This window comes from Nyctereutes procyonoides, unplaced genomic scaffold (genome assembly GCF_905146905.1).
Source record: "Nyctereutes procyonoides isolate TBG_1078 unplaced genomic scaffold, NYPRO_anot_genome, whole genome shotgun sequence".
NCBI lineage: Eukaryota > Metazoa > Chordata > Mammalia > Carnivora > Canidae > Nyctereutes > Nyctereutes procyonoides.
This window is the reverse complement of record NW_026575145.1, coordinates 5,814,627-5,823,837: the sequence shown is the minus strand read 5'-3', so window position 1 is coordinate 5,823,837 and position 9,211 is coordinate 5,814,627. Positions and strand designations below refer to the sequence as shown.

At 34.9% G+C, this 9,211-nt stretch overlaps 1 pseudogene; it reads left to right on the top strand.

Moving 5' to 3' along the window:
• Positions 1-414: 414 nt before the first annotated feature.
• Positions 415-8,927, top strand: LOC129499370 (pre-mRNA-splicing regulator WTAP-like; annotated as a pseudogene).
• Positions 8,928-9,211: the final 284 nt, after the last annotated feature.

The following is a 9,211-nucleotide window of genomic DNA, read 5'->3' as shown; positions in this document are numbered from 1 at the left end:
TTCCATCAAAATCCTAGAGGAGAACACAGGCAACACCCTTTTTGAACTTGGCCACAGCAACTTCTTGCAAGATACATCCATGAAGGCAAGGTAAACAAAAGTAAAAATGAATTATTGGGACTTTTTCAAGATAAGAAGCTTTTGCACAGCAAAAGGAACAATCAACAAAACTAAAAGACAACCCCTACAGAATGGGAGAAGATATTTGCAAATGACCTCTCAGATAAAGGGCTAGTATCCAAGATGTATAAAGAACTGACTAAACTCAACAGCAAAGAAACAAACAATCCAATCATGAAATGGGCAAAAGACATAAATAGAAACTTCACCAAAGAAGACACAGACATGGCCAACAAACACATGAGAAAATGCTCCGCATCACTTGCCATCAGGGAAATACAAATCAAAACCTCAATGAGGGTGACAGGGGGCATAAGGCATGTGCTGTTGTGGTCTCCTCTTTCCCCTCCTTGGTGGATGGAAGTGGTTGAAGTGGTGCTGGGCGCCCTCCCCCTTCCTCTCCCTCAGCCACCTCCCCCAGCCCTCTCACACCGCGCAGTCTCTCCGGTCTCTCTGATGCAAGATTGTCCCGGCCCAGATATAGCTTGTGGACAGCAGAAGATTCAGTATCAGCAGGAAAATGCCCAAAAGCAAGCTGGACAAAAGAGGAAACAAGCACATGATCAAAAGGCTTCTGCCAAAGCTGCCTTAATATATACCTGGACTGTTTGTAGGACACAGATGCCAGACCCGAAGACCTTCAAGCAGCACTTTGAAAACAAGCATCCTGGGGATCCCTGGGTGGCGCAGCGGTTTGGCGCCTGCCTTTGGCCCAGGGCGCGATCCTGGAGACCCGGGATCGAATCCCACATTGGGCTCCCGGTGCATGGAGCCTGCTTCTCCCTCTGCCTGTGTCTCTGCCTCTCTTTCTCTCTCTGTGACTATCATAAATAAATAAAAAAATAAAAAAGAGAAAATAAGCATCCTAAGACTCCACTTTCTCTAGAATTGGCTGATATTCAGGTGAATTCATGACACCTTTGACTCTTCTACTGCCTCAGACCTTAGGTAACAAACCCGCAGCTGCTTTTCTAACTGTTGATCAGCAAAAATAAAGGGGCTACAGAAATACTCATTTTTATGCTGTTCCCTTTTGGACTTCATGCAGAGACAATTCTGTGTAAAGGTACAGTTGACTCTGATTTGGAAATCTGAAAATCAGCCCATCCTTGTTATAAATTCTTTTTTTACAAGTGTAATTATATTGATGTTCATATTGTGTAAAATAACAACAACAACAAAAAAAAACAAGAACAACAACAAAACAAAACCACAATGAGATAACACCTCACAGCATTGAGAATGGTGAAAATTAACAAGACAGGAAACAATAAATTTTGGAGAGGATGTGGAGAAATGGGAACCCTCTTGCACTATTGATGGGAATGTGAACTGGTACAGGCACTCTGGTAAACTGAGTGGAGGTTCCTCAAAGAGTTAAAAATAGAGCTATCCTATGACCCAGCAATTGCACAGCTGGGGATTAACCCTAATGATACAGATGCAGTGGAATGCTGGGACACCTGCACCCCAGTGTTTATAGCAATGTTATTGTAGCTATAAACTGTGGCTATTTGGCACAGTCCACAATAGCCAAACTGGAAGGAGCCTGGTGTCCATCAAAAGATGAGTGGAGAAAGATGTGGTCTATTTATACAATCGACAATCCTCAGACATTACAAACAACAAATACCCACCATTTGCTTCGATGTGGATGGAACTGGAGGGTATTATGCTGAGTGAAGTAAATCAATAGAAGGACAATCATTATATATTTCATTCATATGGGGGGAATATAAAAAATAGTGAAAGAGATTAAAGGGGATAGGAGAGAAAATGAGTGGGAAATTTCAGTGAGGATGACAGAACATGAGAGACTTCTAACTCTGGGAAACAAACAAGGGGTAGTGGAAGGGGTGGTGGGCAGGGGGATAGGGTGACTGGGTGACAGGCACTGGGGGGGCACTTGACGGGATGAGCAATGGGTGTTATACTATATGTTGACAAATCAAATTCCAATAAAAATATACAAAAAAAAAGAAGAGGCAAAAAGCTTCTAGAGAGTTACAGTAAAGGAGTTAAACAATAAAAACAATTCTGCCAAAATTATTAAATCAATAGAAGAAAATAGTATTGAAAATTATTCATTCAAGAAAAATTTCTTGAATGAAAGCTCAAATATACATATTTAAAAAGCACACACACATTAGGTATTGAAGCCAAATCCAAAATGTTCAATAATGGGACATATCAGAGTGAAATTATTGGGACTTCATAATAATAAAAAAATATTTTGGACATCCACATAAAAAGATCAAGTGCTTTTAAGGGGAAGAAAATCTGATTGAACTCGTAATTCTTTAAAGGAACATTTCATTCCAAAATGGATTGCAGTGATCTTTTTGGGATATCTAGTTTTTCTATCAACCAACAGTGTCTTTCAAGAATAAAGGGAACAAAAAAGACAATAAAAATGCAAAACCTCTGGGAGTATTGGTCTTAGAAACCCTTTCAAAGAATGACATAGACAAGTAGTGAAGATTTGAAAAAGATTTATCATCTGTTCTGGAAGTGAGCATTTAAGGTTGTTAAAAATCCACGAATGAATGATGGCAATGAGGGCAATAGAACTGGATACAAGTGTATTGTACCCAAAATATATAAATAAAAGTAAGAAAAACAGATAATGGATAGAATAAATAAAAAGTAGAATGGTATGCCTTACAGATATTAACTTAGAATGAAAAAAATCAATCGGATATTTAGAAAGAAAATGTAAAAGAAGATCTTTCCATGTAAATCTAATGCCTGTTGAACCAATACACAGTATCTTACATAACAGGGGAGAATATGAATTTATAAGATAATAACGTGAAAATAATTAATAAGCCAGACTACTGAATACCAAAAGCAAATAATACAATATAATTATGTGACATATATAACATATAAAGCAAACATTTTAATAGGTGAGATATTCTCTTTCTATTTCTTAATATGACCAACATACTTGGTCTCAGTTCAGTAATTGCATGTATGTATGTTGTAATATATAATGCATATAATTATACAACATTTTATTAATTTCATATTAACTCCCTGACTTCATTTATTTTCCATTGTTCCCCTTGCTCATTCACTCCAGTTACATAGAATTCTTTGGGTTTCTCAAACACCCTCAGGATCTCCATCGTTTCTGTTACATAAAGAGGTAGAGTAAAAGGGTAGGAGGACAAAACATAGCCATTGGGAGAAACTGGGGAAATGCATTTTGAAGGAATTATCATCTTTTCTTGCCCTAGTAGTGTATAGCATCAAACAGAGTTATTCTAGTTCTAATTAACTGATATTTGCTCATTTCTAGTTTCTATGTTACTGCCAGAGTCAAATGCCTTCAAAATTAATGCAATTTTGTTACATCTTTACTTAAAATTTCCTTTACTTAAAAGTACCCAAGTAAATGAAGTCTAACACGATAAAAGCACATGATCTGAGTTTTTCAACTAGATTTGGACCCAGCCTAATCTAATATCTACATTTCCAAAAAACTACATCAACCTTTTACCCTACACATAACCTGTATTACAAACATACCAAAAATAAGAATTCAATAAAAAGTACCAGGATTTTAAAATGTTCTTTCCTTCTCTTCTCCCTATAATTTATTCCCTTTTTTACTCATTAGCTGTGTACTATCATTTTCAAGTACAAGCTTATTTCTCACCTTTGTGTGCTCCTGTGCACATGGCTAAAAGTCTAAATAGTCATGAAATAAAAGGAAAGTGAGTTTGCATATCATTATTCACTTCTTTTATTTATTTTAGAGAGAGAAAGAATGAGAGTGGGAGGGGCAGAGGAAGAAGGGATCTTAAGCAGATTCCTTGCTGAGTATGGGGCCCTAGGCAGGACTCAATCTCATGATCCCAAGGTTGTCACCTAAGCCGAACCCAGAGTCTAATGGTTAACCCAACTGAATATTACCCCTCAATATTCATTTATAAAACCTCATGTTCAAGGAGAGGAAGGGATGGTACCCTAATTAATCTCTCTTTAGGCACATTGCAGAGTGCTTGGCACATAATTAATGTGTAGCAAATATTGATTAGATAAACAATTCCCCAAATGAATGAGACCGTATAATATTTGAGCACTGGGTTTTATGCTATATGCTGGCAAATTGAACTCCCCCCCAAAATTTTAAAAATAAATAATAAAAAATGATCAGATAAACAAATAATAGATGAAAGATGGAAGAATGTTACACAAATTCATACGGGCTAAATTTTCATTAGGATGATCTAAGAGAATTTTTGCTGAATTGGTATGTAAACTGAATCATGGAAATGGAAGATTATTCAAATAAAAGAAAAAGTATGCCAAATTAGCAAAGAGAAAAAGAAAATCTGAAGTGACACTAGAAAATATTAAGAATATGAAACTTACCTCTATTTTGGAATATTAATGCTAAGGACGTTAGAGATTAAAAAAAAATCAGGTAGCCTGCAATAAACCCAGAAATGTCACGAATATATTCAGAGAAATAGAAATTTAATATAAGACTCAATTTGAGATAAATTTAGTTTTCTAGAAATTATAAGTAGAGAGAAAATAACTTAAAATTGTTTTAAGGAAACTAAGAATATAAATATTAGAACCATTCTTATTCTGCTGAAGTGTTAAAATACAGCAATGATATACTCCATAATCAATTTTTTTAGGATGAGTGTCTTAACCATAAGTCTAGGTTAAGTGGTTTAAAAAAAACAATGACATTATTGCATTTCAATTTCTATTCAACATCTACAACACCATAACACAAAATATGGTTATTTGTGCTTTTTCTTGAGATATGGAAATTTCACTTTTCAGGCTAAATAAAAAATATCCATTAAATTCTCTCTTAATTTATAAATATGCTCATAATTTTCTTTATATCACATGCAAAGTTGTACAGCTTAATATAAAGTGCAATATATTCTTCATATCTTTACCATAGGTAAAGATAAAATAAATAACTTTTGGTGACTGTTTCTTGCATCCAAAAACCATCTTCTTCATGAGAACAAGGATCATGTTGTTTATCTTTGCATTTCAATGCTTATTCCAGTGACCTGCACACTGAATATACTCATATAGTGAAAAAGAAATGACAATGAATAGCATTTATTAAGATTTTATTTTGTTCTATGAAGTATACATTGTGTAAATCACCACTTTTAATTTTAGCAACAGTTGATGTGATAAGTACTAGAATCTTTCTTTTACAGAAGAAATTGAGGATGAAAGATGACAGTTAAAAAAAGAAAACTTGGGCAGCCCCAGGGGCCCAGCGGTTTAGCGCCACCTTCTGCCCGGAGTGTGATCCTGGAGACCCGGAATCGAGTCCCAGGTCGGGCTCCCTGCATGGAGCCTGCTTTTTCCATTGCCTGTGTCTCAGCCTCTCTCTCTCTGGGTCTGTCGTGAATAAATAAATAGAATCTTAAACAAACAAACAAACAAACAAACAAAACAAACAAAAAAAACCCCTCTTCTTTAGAAGAGTCATATCACTGGTAAATAGGTAATTTAAAATTTAACTCTAGGCAGGCTAGCTCTCAAATATTGGGGCCAGCAGTTATATATCTTATATAATTTTTATATTTTTATTCCAGGTATAAAGTCAGTATATGTCACCCATATTGGATTTCAAATTATTTCAATATTTATTTAGCAGTAATTAAATTTGAATTTATACATAATCTATCTGTATGTAGTACCTGATGAGAAACAATTCTCCCTGGGTCTGATGTTTTTGTATGTATTGTGAGCAAAGCACTGGCTGTTCCTCTTACAGAATTTCTGCAAGGATATTTTCATAACAAATGGCCTTGAAGATAGAAATATTGTCACTTCTGGAACAAAGGGAAGGTGTATTAATTTCCAATTAGAAGAGATTTGAACTCTCTAAACACAGAGTTCCTTTCCCATAATATAATCCATCCTAAGTGTGCAGTTATCATCTGGCTCTTTTTGTGTCTCCCCATAAAAATTGAGACACAGGGACCTAACAAAAATAAAATGAATACTCTGGTAGCTACTACTACTGATTAGTAGTAAACTGTCAATCATTGACTCAGGAATCTACCAACATGTATAAAACCATGACAAGCAAATTCATTAAGTTGTACATGGTATAAAGTCATAGACATTTTTAAAGTTCCTAACGTAGATATTGTGTGATTTTTATTACATATTATTAAGTGACTTATAAAGAAATTAGCTGATTTGTCAAATATTTTAAAATATTTTAAAGACTCAAGAATTTTTTTTAATTTTTTAAAGATTTAATTTTATTTATTTATTTATTTTTATTTTTTATTTTTTTAATTTATTATTATTATTTATTTATTCATGAGAGACCAGAGAAAGAGAAAGGCAGAGACACAGGCAGAGAGAGAAGCAGGCTCCATGCAGAGAGCTGGACGTGGGACCTGATTCCAAGTCCCCAGGAACATGCCCTGGATGAAGGCAGCACTAAACCGCTGAGCTACCCAGGCTTCCCAAGACCCAAGATTTGAATAATCAGAAGAATCCATGAAAACTAATCATAGTTATATTTATTTTTCAAATACTTCAAATTCTTAAATATTCCATCTATTCCTAATCATCTTTAATATACACTTGGCTGGTAATGAATATTTTTAAAACATTAGACCAGCTGTTCACCACAGGGGCCAATTTGTCTCCTGGAAAATATTTGACAACCTCTGGAAACATCTTTGGTACACACTGCTTGAGTTATATACATTCATTGCTTGTCTCAACTGAGAGTGGTGGTGGTTACTACTGGCATTTAATGAATATAGACCAGGGATGCTATTAAACATCCTATACTGTACAGGACAAGCTCCCATAATGAATTGTTTTGTCCCAAATGTCAATTATGGTAATGTTGAGAACTTTTCACCTCTGAATTTGAGAGATCCAAGTCAATTTTCTTAATGATAAGAATTAGCCTGCATATAAAATTAGAAAAATATATCTTTACATTCATCTATCATATGTCTATAATTCAGTATTTCATGAAAATGAAGCCATAACATAAACAAGAGTGAATAATCAACAGAGAACCAATGTCTCAATCATTTCAAAAATTTTAGGGTGTACCTAATTTGGATATATTAGAGGAATATAGTGAAGCTTTTTAAAAATTATTTTTGGTAATCAGATATAACCAAAAATGTTTATACAAAGAACAAACTTTTGAGGTGCCTGAGTGGTACAGTCAGTTAAGCAGCCAACTCTTGATTTTGGCTCGGGTCATGATCTCAGAGTGCTGGGATCCAGCCGCATGTCAGGCTCCTTTCTCAGTGGGGACTCTATTTCAAGATTTTCTATCTCCCCTTCTGCCCATCCCCCAACTTGCTCACTTTCTCAAATAAGTAAATAAGTATTTTTTTTTTAAAAGAACAAACTTTTATCATGTATGTGGATGGGGGTGGATGGGTATGAACATTAAAATAACAAATTACCCTGTATTTGGTTATCTAAGTCTATGCAGTTACTATAGAAACAGCAGTACTATATATCTATTTGTTATTATAATCTATCAAGGAAATTCTGACATTCTTTAATTTGTATACATTTCAAAATTGCAATATTGTGTTTGAATATTGCCTGCTTTATAGAGCAATGGTTAAGCATCCATGACTTTACAAGTTATAGTTATAAAATTATGACTACTATATGTATATGCATATGTAAGTATGCATGCATATATACACAACTGCTCACACATAATTAGCTCACATAACTGAGCATCTGTATCATAGGGTCAAATAAAATTTGTCAAAATTGATCTAATTGAAATAGTATTATCTGGTTCACAATTGTGGACTGTCTTTTTTGTTTTTTTCTAACAGTGTCTTCATTCATATCACCCAGTGTTAGTAAGATCCATCTACATATAATTAGAACATTTATTTTTCAGGGGAAAATCAATATTGTTTTAAAGACACTAAAAAGAAATCTGATATAGAAAGAGGAGTGGAGGGGCTGTAGCAGAAGGAGGAGTTAGGGGGGGCCCAGAGTAGCATAGTCTGGTGGCATGGGTTGCAAGCAGGCATTGCTGCCTTTGGCCTATGTGGCTGGCACTGGTGGGGCCTCCGTCTGGAAAGGATTCTTGCTGACCAACAAGGAACTTCTTCTCATAAAGGTTTAACTGACTTCAAAATTATTGTATGAGATAAATTATTTCTAAGATGGAAACAGTATGAAGTATATGTCCGAGATTTGGAGGACAAGTACACAGATCTCAATTATAATGATATAATTGGCTTAAGGAAGTCTTAAGAAAAACTAAAGCAGCAACCAGAATGTGCACACAGGGAAAACATCCTTGTAATGGTGACCAGCAACCAAGGAGCAAGAGATACAAGAGTGTACTACTCAGATCCAGTAAGTCAAGCAAGTCCAACAGCCTAACATTTCCCAACTGAGACCAACAATGGTAGACTCAGCAATCAACTTGCTTTCCCTAAAAACAAAAGGTAAACTGGAACAGAAAATAACTAGAAATAACTGAGTACCTAGAAGTCAATGCCTGATAGGTAAACAAACATACTTCCCAATCAAGACTTCCCTGACCATCCCCCTGGGAAAAAAACTGTGGTGGGAGAACCAACTACTTCTTTTCACAGCAAGACTTAGACTTTTTGAGTCAAAAATCCACATTCTTATACTTCCCAGCTTGAAATAGTTAATGTAAAACTTACCAGATGAACCTTGTGTTTTGCACTTTTTTCTCTTCTCCTTCCTCTTGCTTCAGAGGCCTGATGGTGTGGGACTATTCTGAAGAAGTGGCCACTTCCAAAAAATTTCCCTTCTAGAACATGTAGATACTTGACAAAAATGTAGTCAAGAGAAATTATGAATCAAAATAGTATTTAAACATGCATTAAATCTACTGAATAAATTTAAACTTTCTATCTAGTTGTTATGGTTAATGAAAAATATTTTTGATGGCAATGGAATAGGTCTAAAACATTATATTAGTTTCAGGCATACAATGTAATGATTAACTATTTGGAAATATTGCAAAATGATCACCACAATGAGTCTAGTTAACATTAGTTGCCATACATTTTTTTTTATTTTTTCATGATGAGAATCT